Genomic DNA, 21,954 nt, shown 5'->3' on the forward strand with positions numbered 1-21,954 from the left:
AAATAGAGAAAGACATACAAAAAAAAAAAAAAAAAACCCACTGGAGAAACAAACAGAAATGTTTAAAAAATGTGTACATGTTACAAGTTGTGAATTAATTAAAATAAAAGATATATTGAAAGGAGAAGTAAGATGCTTTGTAATATAACACTGACAGAGAGAGAGACGTCCAGAGGGTCATGGATAAGTCTTTTTACACATTCTCATTGTCTTATAAGGCCAATGCATCTCCTCTTTTTCCACTTAGGATTCTGTCCCCTTTCCCAGTTCACATCATCCCTCTAATATTCCCCAGCTATTCAGCTTCCTATGATCTAAAAAAAAACCTTATCATACTCCCAGAAGATTTTACTCTGTCTGACTGGGATTCTGGTCACTGGCAGTTTCTTTGCACTCTCTTTTCAGATCAACTTCCTCTCAGACTCATTTCTATTTCCTTCAGTAGTCTGTCTCACTTATCTGTCTAAACCTCTGAATTCAATACCCCTAGAAGCAAATTCGTTACTTGAGTGCTTAATATCTCAAATGTGAATATAATTCTGGGCATCTACTTCCACCCTTCCAACTTGGTGTCTTCATAGTCTCTCCTAATTATATTTGCTTCGCAGACTCTCTTATGTGAGTATTGCAGCTGCGTCTTTTCATCCACTTTCAGTCTTCTCTGACAGCTTACATCTCATCCATCAGCAAATCCAGTTTGTCCTGAAGAGATAGCTGATAACCTTTCATTTTCTTTCTCCTGTGCTATTCCAAGATATTGCTACATCTACCATAGTTTATTGAAGTATTCTCTTACTTTACCTAACTGTTTTTCTCTTGGCCCCTTGCCACACATTATGTACTTATATAAAATTATTTTATCAATACATATCATACTGCATGAGTCTCTGAGCACATCTTTTCAAGGACTTTTCATCTTAGAGTCACTATGATAATGTTTAGGTTCTCCATGATCGCTGCTTGGTACTCTTTGTCTTTATATCTTACTATTCGTTTTCTCTGAGTCAACTGCCATGTGCATTTGACTATTTTGACTATTCAGGGAGCATGTTACATATATTTTGCTTCAAGAGTATTGGCGCATGCTCCTCTGCCTGGAAAAATTCTCTTCAAAGATAGTCACATGACTTGCTTCTCCTTTCTTTTCATTTCTCTATACAAATATCTGCTTAGTGGGGTCTTCTCTAAATGTCTTTTACAAAACTGACATTAGTGGCCCTGAGTTAACCATCATCTCAATGCTGAACATTTCACTAATCTACCTTGTCTTCAAATTACCTGATTACACCCATTAAAATGTGACTTTCTGAAGAAAAAGGTTTCATTAATTACAGGTTAATCTGAATGAACACAGATTAAGCATAAGTAAGCTGTTGGGGACTGGATAGATGGTTCAACCGTTAAAAGTGCATGTTGCTTTTGTAGACGACCTGAGTTTGCTTCCCAGCGCCAGAGCTGGACTCTCATAGCTTCCATAAATCCAGCTTTAAGGAATCAGACGCCCTCTTCTGGTCTCCATGCTCACTGCACTCACACCCCATCACCACACACACATACACATAATTTAAAAATTAAAATAGAAAACTTTAAGGTAATCTATACTTATCTTAGTAATTTTCCATTAGGAAGTTAAACAGTGAAGTGGATAAGCACACCCCCAGAGCCCTGTACCCGGGATCAATTCTCAGCACGTCAGTGTTTAGCACCATGTTTGATTGTCCTTTTTCCTCTCAGGACTCCAGGGTCTCTTACTGTTTCTTCACATATTGCTGAAGGACCTCTCATTATATTTGTCTCTCTTTCTCTACCAGGTAGTTAGTAAAGTATGCAGTTTTTTAAATTGATTAAATTTTCTCTTTAACAGTTCCATACATGTATGTAAAATAGTCTGCCTACATTCTAACAAGCCCCTGCTCTCTTGCCTCCCTCCCACCACCATGAAGCCTGCCTCATTTCCACTTGTCCCTTTCCATAAAGACTCAAGTCTTTATGTTTTATTTTGTGACACATTTAGTTTAACCAGGGCTATCCACAGTATCCAAAACAATCTACAGTTTTGACAAAATTCCTATTGAAGTTCCAATGATGTTCATCATAAAAAGTAGAAAAATAATTCTAAAATTCACATAGAACAATAAAGTATTAGGTTAAAAAACCAAAGTTAGCTTAATGAAAAGAACAAAGCACCGGGTCTAATATTACCTCACTTTAAAATATTCTACAATTTAATATAATCTACTCATAATGGTGTGGTATTAGCATAAAATCAGATAGCCAGGCCAATGATACAAAGCAGAGACTCTACAAGCAAAGACAGACATGCACAGCTAAGAACACGGACACACCAAATGGGCAGAGACATTTATTTCAGTAAATCGTGCCGAGAAAATGGGCCATCTATGTACAGAAGAAGGAAAGGAGGCTACTATCCTCATTATTTAGAAAAATCAACCTCAAGTGAACCAAAGCTTAAATCTGTGACCTGAAACCATGAAAGTGGTAGAAGAAGAGAGCATGGGGATGAGGTGAACTCCCCATGAGTAAGTCCTCACAAACACCGGAGACGAAAGATAGTGGAACAGAACAGATTCTGTAGAGTGAGAAAGGTCTGTACCATAAAGGAAACCATTATCAGAATAGAACAATAACCTTCAGAGTTGGAGGAAAGGTTTGCAACCGAACAGTGGGTTAAAAAGAACTCTCCTTCTGACTTGAAAGTAAATTAAGTAGCCCGGAGGCCCACTAATGAAGGTCTGATTGTAATTTTCTTTGTAGACACAGGGGCCAACATCAGCCTATTAACTATGCTTTGAGTGCACTGAAAAGAACATCACATTCAGAACTGGGAGCTGTGTGTTCTCCAGTAACTGATTCACCTACCCTCGGCAAGTCATTTATTTCTTTAGGCTTCAATGTCTGATTTATAAATAGGGGCTATTATAATAATGTTTAACCTTTAAGAGGGTTTTAGCATCAAGATGCCACGTGTCTGTCCTCTGACTCTACATTTCTTTTACTAAGTAAGACCTTCTTTGAGTAGAAAGTGTCACTTGAAAAAATAAGAGACAATCATAAAAAAATAAGGATTAAAAAATATTTTCCATTTCACAAAAGAGGCAAAGACACAGATTTTTCTATTAACACACATAGACAATGTCTCATAATAAACACAACAAAACTTATAACTAGTAACACACTCTAATACCTAAAGGAAAGAAGGGTATGTGGAAGGCTCAGAGTGCACAAAAGACACAGTGTCACCTGTAATTCTAACAGTTTCATTAGTTATCTATTGTCACCTTAGATGATTTCTGTCATCCTTGAACACATTTTGGTCATTCTTCTGTGTAGATATCCTCTTCTACCAGCCTTACCAGTTTTTAAAAAATGCTCAGAAAGATTTTTCAGCCATCCCTGTCCCAGGTTCTCCCCTTTTTCTTTTTATGACACTCTCTCAAGTTTTGTCCTCACTACTCATTCTCATCAAGGTCACCAATGACCTTCAGATCTTAAGTACAATGCCTTTTACCTATGGATCCATTCATGCTTGACTCTTACTTACTTGCCTGATACTCTCTTCCCAAGCTTTTGGATGTGTTTTCTTTCCTTAACTCACAGCTTAAGGTTTCCTTTCATGTTAGTTCCGTTCTCTTACCCTTCTCACACCTTCCCCTTCATGATCCAGACTCCTAAACATCGGGGAGGCATCAGGGTTCACATCTTTTTTTTTTTTTTTTTTTTGAAATAGGGTTTCTCTGCGTAGCCCTAACTGTCCTGAAATTCATTCTGTAGACCAGGCTGGCCTCAAACTCAGAAATTCACCTGCCTCTGCCTCCCAAGTGCTGGGATTAAAAGCGTATGCCACCACTGCCCAGCCTAGGCTTCACGGCTTTCACTTCCTGTCTCTTCTGTCTACAAATACTCAATTAGACATCTCACAAACTGCCTATCTTCAAATCTACTATTATGTAAGTGCTTGCCAAGTTCATGTCACTCAAAAATACTTCCATGACCTTTGTTTTGTTTTCTGCATTTTGATACATCATAGATAATACATGGACTATACTCATGATCTTCGTCCCCAAAAGTCTTCCTCCAAATATTTTTCTTCTCTCAGATAAATGAACACTGCCAGTATCACTAGGCAAGTCAAAGACATTGAAGTCATCGGGAATACACGGCTTGTTCTTATGCTCTACACATGATATACGAGGGAATTCTATTATCTCAGCTCTTATCACATACTCAGAACATGAGCACTTCTCCCCATTTCAGTGTGACCACTCTGAGTAAATCCGCAATCAGCTCATGCTTGGGTTTCTATCTACAACTTCTTTACCTATTCCATGATTGACACACTTTGTTAAGTCAATAAGAGACTGAATCCTATATTATTACAATGATGCTAAAAATCACCATCATCATGAGACGTTACAGCTTTCAGAACCATGGTAATATCTTAGGACTTTCCTTTTATATTTGTGGTGATGCCACTCCTGCCTTACTGCAAAGCCAGTCATATTAAAAAATAACACTTGAGAATAAGCATCTGTTATTAGTCTATACAGGAAAAAATCAAAGAATATTTTTGGAGTATATTAATTTGATAAGACTAGTATTTTTTTATTAGATATTCTCTTAATTTACTTTTCAAATGTTATCCCCTTTCCTGCTTCCCCCAGGGACCTCTATCCTGTCCCTCCTCCCTGGTTCTTTGAGGGTGCTCCCCGCCACTCCTGACTCCCTGCCTTGGTATTCCCCTACACTGGGGCATCAAGCCTTCACAGGGCCAAGGGCCTCTCCTGCCACTGATGCCTGACAAGGTCATCCACTGCTACATATGAGGCTGGAGCCATGAGTCCCTCCATGTGTACTCTTTGGATGGTGGTTTAGTTCCTGGGAGCTCTGGGGCGGGGAGGCGGGGGTCCTGGTTGGTAGATATTGTGGTTCTTCCTATGGGGTTGTAAACTCCTTCAGCTACTTCAGTCCTTTCTCTGACTCCTCCACTGGGGACCCCGTGCTCAGTCCAATGATTGACTGGGAGCATCTGTCCCTGTTTTTGTCAGGCTCTGTCAGAGCCTCTGAGGAAAGAGCTATATCAGGCTCCTGTCAGCAAGCACTTGTTGGCATCCACAATAGTGTCTGGGTTTGGTGACTATATATGGGATAGATGCCCAGGTGGGGGCAGTCTCTGGATGTCCTTTCCTTCAGTCTCTGCTCCACACTTTGTCTCCATATTTCCTCTCATGAGTATTTTGTTCACCCTTCTAAAAAGCACTGAAGCATCCACACTTTGGTCTTCCTTCTTCTTGACTTCATGTGGTCTGTGAATTGTATCTTGGGTATTCCAAACTTTTAGGTTAATATCTGCTTATCAGTGAGTGCATACCATGTATGTTCTTTTGTGATTGGGTTACCTCACTCAGGATGATATTTTCTAGATCTATCCACTTGCCTAAGAACTTCATGAAGTCTTTGGTTTTCTTTGAATTCCTGAGTAATACTCCATTGTGTAAATGTACTACATTTTTGGTATCCACTCCTCTGTTGAAGGACATCTGTGTTCTTTCCAGCTTCTGGCTATTATAAATAAAGCTGCTATGAACATAGTGGAGCATGTGTCCTTCTTATATATTGGAACATCTTTTGGATATATGGCCAGGAGTGGTATAGCTGGGTCCTCTGGTAATATTGATTTCCAGAGTGGTTGTACCAGCTTGCAATCCCACCAACAATGGAGGAGTGTTCCTCTTTCTCCACATCCTCAACAGCATCTGCTGTCACCTGAGCTTTTGATCTTAGCCATTCTGACTGGTGTGAGGTAGAATCTCAGGGTTGTTTTGCTTTACATTTCCCTGGTGACCAAGGATGTTGAACATTTCCTTAGGTGCTTCTCAGCCATTCAGTATTACTCAGTTGAGAATTCTTTGTTTAGTTCTGTACCCATTTTTTAATAGGGTTATTTGCTTCTTTGGAGTCTAACTTTTTGAGTTCTTTGTATATATTAAATATTAGCCCTCTATCGGATGTAGGATTGGTAAAGATCTTTTCCCAATCTTTTGGTTGCCATTTTGTCCTATTGACTGTGTCTTTTGCCTTACAGAAGCTTTGAAATTTTATGAGGTCCCATTTGATTATTCTTGATTTTAGAGCATAAGCCATTGGTGTTCTGTTCAGGAAAATTTCCCCTGTACCCACGTGTTCGAGGCTCTTCTCCACTTTATCTTCTATTAGATTCACTGTATCTGGTTTTATGTGGAGGTCCTTGATCCACTTGGACTTAAACTTTGTACAAGGAGATAAGAATGGATCAATTTGCATTCTTTTACTTGATGAGTGCCAGTTGAACCAGCACCATTTGTTTTAATCGCTATTTTAAAGTGTAGTTATGTTTACAAAAGAAAAATATTTGTTCTAGAATAGTTTTCTATGCTACTCCAACAGGAGGCTTTGTATGTGTGTGTGCTGATGTTTGTACAATGACAAAAATAACCTTAAATAATCTCTTTAGTTTCCCCTCATTAAATGATGTATGGATATTTATTTTCCATCTAGTTCCTTGAATTACACTGCAATATAGATTTGAGTCAGTTGCTATTATCTCTAATATCCATAGTAGTCTCCCATATGCCCCTGACTATCATCAAATGCTTCTAGAAAACTCCCTATTTGCTTAAGGATCCATCCTTATAGTTTGTGTTTTATTGGCTAGAACCTATTTATTGTAAAAAAGTTATTGAGACTCCAGACTCTTTATCTTGCTGCCCAGGATTTTCTGGCTGCCATGAGTGGCCCAATAAATACTTAGAGTGCTAGGCTCAGCTACTCTTTGCAAGGTATTTTGTTATCATCATCAACAACAAACCAAGGGCTTTAGCCAACTGACCATTTCTTTGGTTAGCCCACTCATTTCTTGGTACTCCATCTCTTTTATTGTCTGTGTGAGTGCTCCTACATAGATGTCCTTCCTTTCATCTTCCTACAGCTTAACTCAAAGAGACTTTCAAGGTTGAATAGATAGAACTGAGAGTACCAGTTAGTTTTGGGTGGTAAAACTAACCCAAATTCTTTACTTGATGCCAACTTTCTCCTTCAGCTTGGCAATGTGATAAGTCACTCTGGGACATGGACTTCTCTACTGTCCACTTCCCAAACCCACACACTTGGCACCACATCCTTATGGTAATGCTGTTTTCCCCTGATTCCTGAAACACTGACCACCTCTGCCTTCCTGTCTGGTAGGATGTGAATACCCATGAGTGAGTTTTGGTGCTTCTCGTATGTACTGTTAACTTTTAATGGGAAGGCCTTTGGTGTTTGGTAAGTTTCTGCTTTGGTGTAGACTTGAGACCTAAGCAAAGTGATGTATTTATGTATTCAAAGGTGTAAGTCATTCCTTGTGACTGCCCCCAAACACTGGGAATTCTAGGATGAAAGTTTTCTTTCATTTTATATTTGGAAGCAAACACATGACTGTACCCCTGACTAATATACATCTGTTCCTTGAAGATACTCCCACCCAGAGACCAAGAATGCTGTTGAGGCTTGATAAATAAAATTTAAGAATTTGATTAATATGAAGATACCAGTATGAAACTCATTAATTTGTCTACCTGTAAAAGTAGTTCAAAAAGAAATTAAAAGCTAAAAAGAGTTCCATCATTTTATTGTACCTCTTTTGTTGTGTTTGGTTGATGGAATAGTTGGCATTACATTATTGCCCACAACTGAAGTCACTTCTGCAATGTTCAGTTTGGTAGACCTTACGTCTTTCTATACTGACACAAGCTTGCTTAATGGCCACAGAGTTGTCTGAGGAGAAGAGATATTTATAGACTATCAAATACTCCATGCAAAGCCAATTATTTTTAATAATTGGGCATGCATCAAATTCTAGAGTATGTCTTGAGATGATGTGTCCCCCCCACCCCCAGTAGGTAGGGGGTGAAAGGTGAATCACTCAGGTTCCATGTTGAAAACATGGAGACTTATCCTGAAAATAATTCCAATACATATTTTAATCACAGAAACAGTGTCCTGAGAAGTGTTTTCTGGGTAAGAACATGAGATGATGGTGTTTCAGTGGGTGGATAACCATTTAGATTGGGCCAAACTGTTATCCAGATAGAATAATTTGATTTTAATTTAGTTTTTACTCATGACAGTGTATTGTATTTTTATTCTTAAGTTTATAATATTTTATTCCTGGACATTTTTTCTCATATAGGAAGACTATCCAGACTGTATTTAGTATGGGACAGGGTAAGATAAAACGGTTTCCTACTGGATTTAAGGGGTTGACTTACCTTTGTGATTTAGAAGATCTGCAATTTTTCTGAATCTTAAGAAATAACACTAGGAGATAGAGAGATGGCTTCATGGTTAAGATCACATAGTGCTCTTTCAAATGACCTGGCTTTGATTCCCAGCACTCATGTGGCAACTCACAACCACCCTAAACTTGCAGCTCTAAGGGATATGTCACCCTCTTGTTGCCTCCAAGGGCACCAGCCATACATGTGGTACACAGACACACATGAAGACAAAATTCTCACACACATAAAATAAATAAAAATCATAAAAAGCCATTGATCTTTCTAAATATGGACAAAGGATAACCTACTGAATAAAACCCAATCAGCTTCCTAAGTAAGACTTCATTTGAACATACCCTTGTCCATTGATTTTTTTTTTCATACACAAACCAAAGACAACTTGCTCAAGCTCTTGATTCAAACACCTTTGCTCAGGCACCATCTCCCCTAACTACCGCATAGAGAAATCAAGCTTCCAGTCATAGACAACCAAGACACACTCAACCATAGCAGGTTTTCCAACTCTCCTGTTCAGTAATGGTTTCCATTAATGTCTAAAAGTGTGATAACATCATTTTATTTGTTTACATCTTCTAATGGATTTTTATCAGAAATCCTGACGACTTAGTTTATTTTCTCCCTTGACTTCTGTGTCTACACAGATGATCCCCACTGCTTAGCCACTGCTCCTTGTCCAGTGCTTTGCCTGTTTCTTGTGGGTATCAGGCAACACAGTTGCTGAATTGATGAAACTTAAAGATGGCCAGGTAAGGCGATGAGATTGAAACTGGGTGTGCAGGGATCCACATCTATACTCTAATTCTGAGGCAATGCTACAGTGCTACACCCTACCAGTGTGTGGTCTGGAACAACCAGAAAATGCTGACTATGAAGCAAGAGCATATTTTCTCTCTCTCTCTCTCTCTCTTTCTCTCTCTCTCTCTCTCTCCTCCTCCTCCTCCTCCTCCTCCTCCTTCTTCTTCTTCTTCTTCTGAGAATTTAAAACTATTATTTTTGTATTTCATACACATATACAAGAAAATAGGATAGCACCTACTTCCTATTTCTCTCCTATACTCCTCTCCTCCTCTTAATGTGCCATCACACTTCCATATCAATTTTAATCTGTCTTTGTTTGTTTGTTTTGTTTTTGTTTTTATTGTTTGTTTTTATTGGATATTTTACTTATTTACAGATCAAATGTTATCCCCTTTCCCAGTTTGCCCCCGCAGGACCCCCCCAATCCCATTCCCTCTCACACTGCTTCTATGAGGGTGTTCCCCCACCCACCCATCCACCCACTCCCTGCCCTCCTCCTGTCCTCGATTCCCCTACATTGGAGCATCAAGCCTTTATGGGACTAAGGGCCTTTCTTCCCATTGATGTTTGACAAGGCCATCCTCTGCTACATATGCAGCTGGAGCCATGGGTCCCTCTATGTGTATACTCTTTGGTTGGTGCTTTAGTATCTGGGAGCTCTGGGGGTCTGGTTAGTTGATATTGTTGTTCTTCCTATGGGTTGTAAACCCTTCAGCTCCTTCAGTCCTTTCTCTAACTCCACTATTTGGGACCCTGTCCTCAGTCTAATGGTTCGCAACGAGCATCTGCCTCTGTATTTGCCTGTCTCTGGTAGATCCTCTCAGGAGACAGCTCTATCAGGTTCCTGTCAGCAAACACTTCTTGGCACCTGCAATAGTGTCTGGGTTTGGTTACTGTATATGGGATGGATCCCCAGGTGGGGCAGTTTCTGGATGGCCTTACCTTCAAGCTGTGCTCCACAATTGTCTCGGTATTTCCTCCCATGATTATTTCATTCCCCCTTCTAAGAAGGACTGAAGCATCCATACCTTGGTCTTTCTTCTTGAGCTTCAGGTGGTCTGTGAGTTTGTTTTTTTTTTGGGGGGGGCAGGGCCTACCCACTAAATCCATTTGTTCACGAATGTGGAGCCATCCACTGAAGCATAGGAGCTCCTTTAAGAGGAATGATTGTTCCTCCCTCAGCAGCTATCTGCTGCTAGTAGCTCCTCAGCAAAAGGTGGACCTTAAAAATCCATGCTGGAAATTTGAATGATTTGATCCTTTGCTGGTAACCACAGATACTGTGAATTCATGAGGACCAAGACCATGCCATGTTCAGGAGACAGTGCCTCAAACTGCTCTTTTCCATCTTCCAGCCCTTACATTCTTCGCACACTTTCTGTAATGTTCCCCGAATCTAAGATGTGGAAAGCTTCATGTCTATGCCCCTTTCAGGGCTTAGTGCTCAGTAACTCATTCTCAAAGTTTCGACCATATATATTTCTGCATTGAGTGCTGCCCACTGCAAAATCAATCTTCCCTGACCAGGGTTGAGAACAGCCCTGGTCTGTGACTGCACAACAAATGGTTAGAAGACTGTTTGACAGCATAACCCTTTGTGACAGATAATCTTGGTTTCCAACTCAGCACATGAGGGAAGAAGGAGCTGAGACTGAATTGTCTCTACTAGACTGGTCTGTGGGTATGTCTGTGGGACATAGTAAAAAAAAGAATCTCATTGCTGCCTTTTGTTCATTTCGTGTTTATTCTCTCTGATGCAGAGAACTGAGCAATAATCTCTATGCATGATCCTAAAACCTGTAAATTATACTCAAACTGTGTTTTCATCTAGTAGATTAGATATGGGCCCAATTTGCAGGTGAACAGATCTGCTTCATTTTCCATTTTCATACAGATGGTAACTGGCAGTTTAAGGACTCAATTTCAAGTTTACTTCCTACAGAACCAATGTCGTTCATATTGATTCAATTAAAGGTAAATGATTATTATTATTGTAATCTTGTCTTTTTCTCCAGCCAAGCATTACCTCAAACAGCTATAAATTTCACTGGAGTCCTATGAAAACTGAAAATTGGAAATATATACTCTTTGAGAAACACAAACCATCACTCCTAGGAATCGATATGTGCCCTAGTCGTGACCTAGTCTAAAATTAGCTCAAAATCCATTAAGGTTGTACAGATTGAAGGCATCTTCTGACTCTAAAATGCTCTGTTCCTAATAAAGCAATCTGACCTCAGCTGTGGGCTCTGGAATCACTGAGAGAGCATTTTCAGGCACCCCAACGAGCTCCCTCTAATTCACAACAGCTATTTTGTTTTTCTGATTCTGTGGATCTTATTTTAATTTCCCAAGTGGGAGTCAAACAAAAAGCAAAACAACATAGTTACAGACTTTATTTTTTTAAAGAAAAAAATGTGTTTTCTTTTCCTATGTGTTTCTGTTATAAGCCTTACGTAGCTCTATTTATCTTGAATTAATCAGGAACTAGTTGATTTCTTGGATTTACTAAAAAATGGGAAGTTCAGGGACTTTACTAGAGCTACTTGACCATAATCTTGTTAGTATTAATGGTTCTTAATTTCTTATTTTAGTATTTTTACTATGTATGTATGTATTTATTGTGCATGTGTGAGATATGGAGAGGGTGGCCACATGCCATGATGTACATATGAGGTCAGAGAATAAGTTGCAGGAATCCATTCTTTCTTTCATCATGTGGGCTCTAGCAAGGGTACTTAGGCTAGGCGTCAAGCTTGATTGCCGACCTTTGCTATTTTATTTTTATGGAAAGCAGAAAATGATTTCAGTGTCTGAATTTTTTTCTTAGTCAAGTTTTCAACCATTTTATATGCTGGCCAAAAACAAGGCTTATAATATTAATTCAATAACTAAATAAAAATAGTAGAAAGACTTCAGAAAATTCTATTCAGCTTTGAAGGTATGCTTTTGTATTCTGGGGTAAAATAAGCCATGGATCCTTGGAAACAAGGTTAGACAAACAAAGATGAAGGCACTGAGTTTTACTGTGTACACTTCAGGGAGGGAAGACAAAGTGGGTTGGTGGGTGGGGGAGCACCCTCATAGAGGCAGGGAGGAGGGATGGAATAGAGGGTTTCCAAAGGGGAGACATGGGAAGGGGAAAACATTTGAAATGTAAATAAAGAAAATATCCAAGATTAAAAAGAAGAAGAAAAGTTCAGGATGGAAATCTGAGATCTTTTTGGTTTTCCTTGCATTTGAGAGAAATAATACCTACATCTTCCTCCAATAAATGAACAGAGAAAAGCCATTTTCCTCCATTGATTCAAATAAAAGATTGTATTCCACCTGACTTTATTATGTCAGCCTAGGATAGGTTGTGTAGAAAAGGAAGAAATGGTTGCCGGGCGTGGTGGCGCACGCCTTTAATCCCAGCACTCGGGAGGCAGAGGCAGGCGGATTTCTGAGTTCGAGGCCAGCCTGGTCTACAAAGTGAGTGCCAGGACAGCCAGGGCTACACAGAGAAACCCTGTCTCGAAAAACCAAAAAAAAAAAAAAAAAAAAAAAAAAAAAGAAAAGGAATGTTTTCCACTAGGCCCTGGGTGAGCATCTGGCTGTGTGAAACCACTGACGCCACACAGAGGGGGTTGGACAAGGGGCAGCCCCGATACCAGGTTCTCAGTCTCCAGCATCCCACACTGGATCTGGCAGAGGAGATGAGAACAGAATAGGGGCCCCGAGGAGACACTCAGCCCCAGAGGGGAAAGGAAGAGGGCAGAGGGAAAGAGGTTCCCACACAGGCGAGAGAGTCCTAAGTCCGGTCTGTGATGAGCAGAGACAGTCTATGGTTTTAGAGATTCATTGTAGAAAGGCAGGGAGAAAAAGAAAAGCTAGAAAGAGAGAGACAGGCCATGGCCAAGAGGAGAGAAGGGGAGAAAGGAGAGAATGTAGCCTCCCATAAGCCTGAAGCAGGCTGAGCCAGGCTTGACTTTGTTGCCACTAAGGAGATCACCTAGGGTGGAGCCTGCCTCCCTGGATCACTCTATTGTTCTGCCACTGCTACTGCTGCTACCTGCTGCCTAGCTGTTCCAGAGCCTACACGTGGTCACCTGCAGCTGGGCTCCAAGGATGATTTGGCGGGAATGGGCTTTCTTTCCCCTTTCCTTTATAAAACGTGTCTGCCTTTAAAAATTTGAACCTTGAGCAGACTAGTTGTCTTGGTTCCATTATTTCTCAACCCGCCTAGGCTCCCTCTTTTCTTCCAGATTCCAAGATGCCTTTCAGGCTCCAACCCGGACATGAGAGCTGCAGGCCGGCCCCAACAAGAGAAGAAAGGCTAGAGAGTAAGAAAGCTTAAAGAAAGAGAGGTAAAGGCTAGAGAGTAAGAGAGAGAGCATAAGAGGGAGAGAGTAAGAGGGAGAGTAAGGAAAATAAAAGCTTAAGAGAGTGAGGAGAGGCCAAGCAGCCCCTCTTATAGTGGGCTTGTTATCTTGCTGTTGCTAGGTAACTGGGAGGAGTCTAGCCTGAAGGTCAGAAGCTTGGAACATAGTCTACGTGACTGTTAGCCACAAACTTCTCCTGTGGGGGCTGTAGGGGGCAGTAACTTTGACAGGTGCCAGGGATCCAGGAGACATGAGGAAACGCCTTCTGTTCCATGTAGGTGAAAATTATCACCCATCAGGTTCTACCAGGCTTCAGACCTCTACGCGACTGGAGACCAGACTGTGCATAGCCCATTGCCCAACAAATGATAAAATCCGAAAATCCACAGGCCCACTTTTCATCACAAATGTGTGTCTGCATTTTACACAGTGTGTTTCATTGTGAGTTATAAAGACTTTTATATTATGCAGGATTTGGTAGGTTAGTGCAGGTAGGAAAGCAGATTGGGTCAGACATAAACAGGCACACGAGGAGAGGGTAGAGGTCGACAGACTGTAAGTTTCCTGCTCATTGATCTCACTGAGAGGCTGGCTCTGGAAGCTGGGTTGCCCATACCTGACATGTACATACTGCAAATTCAAGTATGTTTTTGTTAAATGTCCTTCAAGAGCCCTTGCATGAAGAGGGGTTGGCACCCCTAACTCTGGGACAGGCACGGGAGAGCACAGCAAAACAGCCAGAGTTAAAATGAAGAGCTAGAAGCTGCAACATTCCCAATGGAGGCTATAGCTGTTCATCCTCTGGGTTAAAGGTGCCTCCCATGGGCACCATGAGAGTATGCAGATACGCAGCCATGGGACACTCATCCAAGGAGAGAAAACATTCTGGAGCTCTAGCTGACTGTCTTAGCATAGCTTTCCAGGTTGTGTCTGGCTGGATGCTGGAAGCCCTGATCTGCTGATGTTGTTCTGCTTCTGATTGTATTTGTCCTTTCACTTGGATGCCTCACCAAAAGGGACATTGCTCTGCCCAAGATTCCATCAGGAATTGCATGTTTTCTCCCTCTCCCTCTCCCTCTCCCTCTCCCTCTCCCTCTCCCTCTCCCTCTCCCTCTCCCTCTCCCTCTCCCTCTCCCTCTCCCTCTCCCTCTCCCTCTCCCTCTCCCTCTCCCTCTCCCTCTCCCTCTCCCTCTCCCTCTCCCTCTCCCTCTCCCTCTCCCTCTCCCTCTCCCTCTCCCTCTCCCCCTTCTCCTCCCTCCTCTCCCCCTCCCTCTTTCCTTTCCCCTACCCTCTCTTCTTGTTTGCTATTTATAATCTTTTCACTTTGTCTTGCTATATACTAAGTAAACCCACTCATTCCAAACCAAAAGTATAGTTATCCTCATTCTCCATACTGCATGAAGAATAAATCAAGTAGCAGGCTTGGGTATTTACTTGTTCTTCACTAACAGATTTGCTAAAGACAGAAGTCTTTACTAAAGCTAACTTAAAATCTGTGGATGGCAAATTGAATCCTTGGAAATAGTAACTGGAGAACTTGGGGGAAGATGCACCAAAGATTCCAAACCTCAAATGGGTTGAAGTAAAATGGTTTTGGGAAGGAGACTCCAGCAGCTTAATAAGACAAAGTGTCCTCATAGACAATAAATGACATGTTTGAATGTGATTTTGACCAGTACATAGCTATACACATTCCACATCTGTTCCTTGTGTGTTATTATATATGATCCTAGTAATAGTCATTAGAAATTAGTTTTATGTCACAGATTCGGAATAATGAAATTTCGAAAGAATAAATGGCCAAGCCACAGAATTTGGCAAAAATGTAAAATCATCCATCATGAGAAAAACAGACAGACAGACAGACAGACGGACAATCACAATACACCCCTACAAAACCTGAAACAAACAACACCCATACTAAATGGAAAAACACAAAGAATAATGAAACATAGTTTTAGTTTCCATGAGATCTTGAAGGAATTGGAAGCCATTGCCTCTCAATTACAAAGTCCAAACACTATGCTATCAAATAGTTTTCCTCTTCCTTTCCTCTAATGATTCAGAGTGGAGTAGAATAAGTAATTTTTCTGAGTGGGGCAGACCCACATGTTTATAAAGATCAACAGAATTAAAGAGCTTTCTTGTGTTTAAAAATAAGGGTGTGGGGCTGGAAAGACGTCTCAGTGGGCAAGAGAGCTTATTGCTCTTTAAGAAGAGCGGGGAGAGTATAGGGGATTTTTGGAGGGGAAACTAGGAAAGGGGATAATATTTGCAATGTAAATAAAGAAAATATCTAATAAAAAAAGGAGGAAGAAGAAGATTGCAGCTTGGCTCTGGAGACTCCTAGACTTTTACCTGGTCTCCAAAAGCATCCTTACACATATGCGCGCGCGCGCGCGCGCGCGCACACACACACACACACACACACACACAGTTGTGCACACACTCACATGCCTGCACACACAGTATTAAATAATAAAGCAAATAAAACTATGAACAGTAAGTTTTATTAAAATAGTAACAAAAATAATGTAGTTCATGGGTGAAATTTTATTGCTCACAGAATTGGGGGTTGCTCTTTTTCTGTTTATTTTGATTTTATTTCTTGTGATCAAATTTTGCCATAAAGATTCAGGTATCCTGGTAGTTGGTATGTAGCCACATCTTCTCTTGAACTAGAGGGAATACTCCAGTCTCAGACTTTTGAGCTGTTCATAGTTTGAAGAAATGTGTGTCAGGATGGCATAAGTTAAACGTACATATCCCTTTGGTCCAAACTCTAGAAATCTAACCAGTAAAGGGGAGTTATAAATGGAGCAGTGAGTCAGCCTCAGACATACCAAGCAATGTGAGTCGGGAGTTTCAGAAGCTGGAAAGTTTTCGTGTACTTCTTTGCTGAAATACAAGCCAAAAGTTCCACAAATCTGAGGGAAGATAAGGTTAAATTTCACATACTCAAAATAGCATATAAAATAAAAAAAATACATATATCGAAATAATATAATGAGTGAAAAAATTAACAAACAGGAAAATGAGAAGAACAGAAATTATGGATAAAAAATTTAGGAAAAAAAACAAATGGCTGTAAGTCAATTCCGATTAGACATTTTCTGTGAGTGAAATATATTACTCATTATATTTCCCTGTGAGTGAAATATATTACTCAAATATATTACTCATGTTTGAGAGGACAAAATCCAAGATCTAATGATATGTGCCCAACGTGTCAAGTCAGCAGTTATAAATGTTTCTGTGACAGATCCATGATCCCTGGGACTCCTTAGCAGTAGAACTGCACTGAACATGCATCCCCTGGATAGACCACATGCCCATCCCCAAGCCAAATCTCAATACACTTGAAAATGCTGGAATTATAGCAAACATCTTTTCTTATCACGATGTGCAAATCCACATTTGTATAGCCATTAAAGAGTGCACTCTGAGCCAATGATCAAAATAGGAAATTGGAGAATAAGCTACAAGAAGTGACCAGAAAATGTAAAACCTCAAAACTCAAGAGACAGAGGAAAGCACTTTTAATGGGGAGAGATATAGCTGTAAAGAGCTTTACAAGGAAGATTCAAAAGTCAGCATAAATCTCTACCTGGATAATTAGACGAAGAAAGATAATCCAAGTTGTAGCTCTGCTCTATGACCTTTCCACAGGGACGTGATGGTTTCCTGCACACACCTCATACTTTCATTATGATGAACCATCTCAGACCAAAATTCAGTAAGGCCAACCAAGTAGGGAAATCTCCAAAACAGATTCCAATTTAGCCTTACCTCTTTAAAACAATTTAATCACCTCAGGTATTTGCTGCAGCAACAGAAATCTGCCCAATGATTGCCACTGAGGTGTTTTTATGGTCATGAGTTATGCAGAAATAGCTGGAGATAATAATAGGTAAAATTTCCTAACATTATTCCGAGAAACAGACGTTTGATATGGGGTCCATATTCTGTGTGATTTCCTTTGCTTAAAACTGGAAAACATAAACTTACCTTTTTCTGATAGAATAAAGGTCGGGGCTGTTTTGGGACCTTGGAGAACCTGACGACAACTGTGAACAGACAGAAGGGAACAGATCATTGAAGTGTTGCATGTGCTGACTGGAAGAATGAGACAATTTGAGTAGATCATCACAAAAGAAAATGTATTTGTGTATCTCTATCATTTATTATCTATCATTTATCAAAAATCTCTATCATATAGATATCTATTAACTATTTCTATCATCTATTTGTCTATTTTAATCTATCTTGTCTATTATTTATATCTATTTTGCACTTATATCTGTTTATCATTTCTGTCTAGATCTATGGATCATCTATCAATCATCTATCTATTTATTACCTACCTACCTACCTATCTGTACATGACTGCAAAATTACCAAGGAAGCTAGGAAGTAAGAGTGATGCTTTCTAACACCCCCGATCTCCTCCCCGAATGAGTGAAGAGCTGCAAATATTTGTTCACCTAGTGTTTATTAAATTGCTCACCACCCCATTCTGAGAAAAGTATCAAGAGACAGGAGAGATAGGCCATAGGCTGCCCACAATGCTTTAACCCAAAATTCTACTTGCTTTAAACTGGACTTTCAACAAGGAAGAGAACTCTAATTATTCCCTGCTCACTTTTCTTTAGAAGTTAACAACAGATCTGCATTTTCAGTCAGAATAGCCTGCTTTTGACTAGAAGTTTAGTTCTTTATTTCTGACAGCAGATGTCACAATTGCCTAACAAACGAAAGGTGTGGCTGTGCTTCTTAATTCAAAAGAGAAAGGCACCTCTAACTACAGTTTTAAAATACGCCCTACCACACCCCTAACACATGCACATTGCAGTAGAATGGCTAGCTACCATGCACAGAGACCTGGCTTTGATACTTTGCACTGGAAAAACTGGAGAATGCTCTTTCAAGGGCCAGCAAACAGCTGGGCAAGGAAAAGTGCCCTGGTAAATTCCACATATATTTGTTATTTATTCCATACCTCAGTTTATCCAGTGAAAGAAAGAAATGTTTAATCCCCAATTCATAAACTATAGGTTAAGAAGCAAAAAAAAATTTCAGTTATCCACTACTAATAGATGTGAGAGGTATCTCCCAAAACATACCACCTCCCCAGGTGAAGAAGCTGAAAGATCCATTATATATATAAACAGTATATTGAAACAGTGAGATAGAATTGAAGTCTGAGCAACATTTGGATTGTGAAGCAGAGGGGATGATGTTCATGACAATCAGTTGCTGGGATGTTATGTGAGCCTAGATGGTCACTGCATAGTAAGACTTGGGGAAAGACAGGACTCCCTTGCCTGGATTTGGTAACTCTTATAAGGACAACATTTAATTGGGGTTGGCCTACAGGTTCAGAGGTTCAGACCACTCTTATCAAGGCAGGAACATGGCAGCATCCAGCCAAGCATGGTGTAGAAGGAGCTGACAGTTTTACATCTTGTTCTGAAGGCAAATGGGAAGACTGGCTTTCAGGCAGCTAGGATGCTGGGCTTAAAGCCCACACCCACAGTGACACACCTACTCCAACAAGGCCACACCTCCTAACAGTGCCACTCGCTGGGCCCATAGACTTATTCAAACAGATTCCCCTTCCTGGCTCCCATAGGTTTATTCAAACATATGAGTCTATGGGAGCCATACCTAGCCATAGCATAATAAAAAAGTACATTTAGTCCAACTTCCAAAATTCTCATAGTCTATAGCAGTCTCAACAATGTTAAAAGTACAAAGTTCAAAGACTCTTCTGAGATTCAGTCAGTCACTTGACTGTAATCCCCAAAGCAAGACAGGAAACCAGTCGGGAAAACTCCAAGCTCTGCATCTCCATGTCTGATGTCAAAGTGGCCTTAAGATCTCCAACTCATTTTTGATCTTTGTTGACTACAGTAAACTTTTTTCTCCTGGCCTGTTTCCATTCCCTGTTGGCAGCTTTCCTCAACAGATAACCCATGGCTCTGGGATCTTGAACATCTTGGGGTTATAGCTTCTTGTTCTAATGTCAGAGATCCACACATGGTCTGGGCTCCTCCAAAGGGCTTGGGTCACTTTTCCAGCTCTATTCTCTGTAACACTCTAGGCTCTGGATGATTACACTCCATTGCTGCTGTTGTTCTTAGTGATCATCTTATGGTACTGAAATCTCTAATATTCTGTTATTCCTGTCTTAGCCTGTGGGTTTAAAGGCATTAGAAACCCAAAGTGACCTGAGGGTATTTGGAGCTTCCAGTTCAATGGAATGTTTGCTGTGTCTACTGGCAGAAGCACTCCCCATTCTGGAACCAAAACTTGTAGGCCAGCAGAACTTAGGGTTGTGGGAAGAGGAGGCAAAAATGTTCTTAGTGGGGGTCACTAGGAGTGATAGTAAGTAGAACTATTCCCTTTCCCACCGCTGGATTCCTGGACCTATAGATCCTGGCTATGGGAGAAACTGTATCATACACTGGATGCTGATTCAAAGCATATACTGCCTTCTAAAGAACCCAACTCCACCTCTCCATTTCTGGATTATAGTTTATTCCAGATGTAATCAAGTTGAATACCCATCACAGCTTCATTGACCTGAGATGCTTTTAGATGTCATGGTGTCCAAATAACATAACTAGCCATCAGAGCAACTGGCAGAGCCAATAAGGTCAGGAGATAGGCACATAATAAACAGAAGAGAAGAGAAGGGACAGAAACAGTTTCTTACACACATTTTGACCATACATCAAGAGGGTTCAAAGGAAATAGGCTACTTAATCTTTCAACAACACTCCTAGAAATCTGGCTATGTGTGCGGAAAAAAAATGAACAACAGGCTTTAACTGACACCACACATGGGCATTTATTTGAAATGTGTCACAGACTCTAGTATAAAATGAAAAGAATGTGATTTCTGGAAGAGCAACAGAAAGTCTTTCTAGCATTGGGGAGCAAAACTGCCCTGGTTCAAGAAAAATACACATAAAGGGGGGAACAACCAATTATATTTCATTAAAGTAAAAAAAAAATCTGTGAACCTTGGAAAAGTGGCATTAAGAAAATGGAAAAGCAAGTCTCAGCCTGGGGCAGTTCACTTGCCATGTGTGTATGTGTCTGATTTGTCTGAAATACTGGGTTCTGCATTCGAGGCAAAGGACCTGTGTCTAGAACACTAGTCAACAAAATGTTAGTTTGCAGTATGTTCACAGGTGAGTGGGAGGGAAAACCATGATCAAAGACACTGTCTACAGAAGTAAATCAAAGAATAAAAAGACTCCTTTCCTCTCCCTCCTTCTTACTTAAAAAAAAAAAGACTTCATATTTCTTTATGAGTGTCTTACCTGCATGTATGTGTGTGTAACACATGTTACCTGGATTCCTGCCCACAGCGGCCATATGACGGCGTTAGACCTCCTGGAGCTGCCGTTAGTTGCCCTTTGGAAGGCACTATGTGAATGCTGGGAATGGAATTTGGCTCCTGTGCAAAAGCAGCAAGTGTCTTAATACTTAGCTATCTTTCCACCCCCTCGTCCCCCTCCGCATTACTGTTCAGAATGTTGATTAGAATATACAAGTTTGTGTAGCCCAGGGTGGTTTTGAACTTGTAATTCTCTTATCCTGAGTTGTTCTGCCTCAGACTGAGGTTGGAGGAATATGGACAACATAACGAGTTGCTTTCCCTTCCTTGGAAGACTGGAGAAGAGTGTGAGAGGAGCTGATCAGTCCCTAGTTAGACTAATTTTCATTCTCAGAGTAGATGACAGTCCACTTTGACAGCGCTTGCCTCGTAAGTGAATCAGGAGGTCCCATGGAGTGAAAATCCCCCTTACATGGCTCAGCAGATTTTCCCTCTTCTGTCTGGCTGGGTTTGGTAGGGAAAATGCAAAGGCCTGATATTTTGGGGAGGAATTTTGGTCATGTCTCTCTACAGGAAACAATTTGCTCCTTGAAATTTTGCCCAGGTATCCAGTTCCTCTAATCCACTCTTTTCAACTCTTTTAATATTCATGTACAATATTTGACCCTTTCCTTTCACACTCTGGGCTTAGAACAAAACAAACATTATAAAAGACTGCCATTTTTGTGTTTTCTAGGCTGGGCTCTACTTTCTGCTGCTCAATTAATCACTCAATCTCCCTAACTTTGCCCTTCTGTGGAGCCTAATATCTCTGTATACTTAAGAACATTTGAACAATTACCATTATATGCCGCAGACCCTCTGGGTCCCTTTGTCAGCGTGGAACGGGTCTCTGGTCACAGGTGGGCAAAGAGTCGATGAATGACAGACAGACCAACATGCAAGATTGTGTAGAATCTGAATGTCATTTGTCAAATTGAGCATCAAACTTTTTATACAGAAGAAAATAGGGAAGTTAGGTGACACATCAGCAAGGTACAAATGAGGTTACCGGATGCTTAATGACTCTTACACAAAACAGAGGAATGTAAACACAAAGACTGGCAGG

Source organism: Mus caroli, unplaced genomic scaffold (assembly GCF_978045245.1).
Source record: "Mus caroli unplaced genomic scaffold, Mus_caroli_1 scaffold_12, whole genome shotgun sequence".
Taxonomy (NCBI): Eukaryota; Metazoa; Chordata; class Mammalia; order Rodentia; family Muridae; genus Mus; species Mus caroli.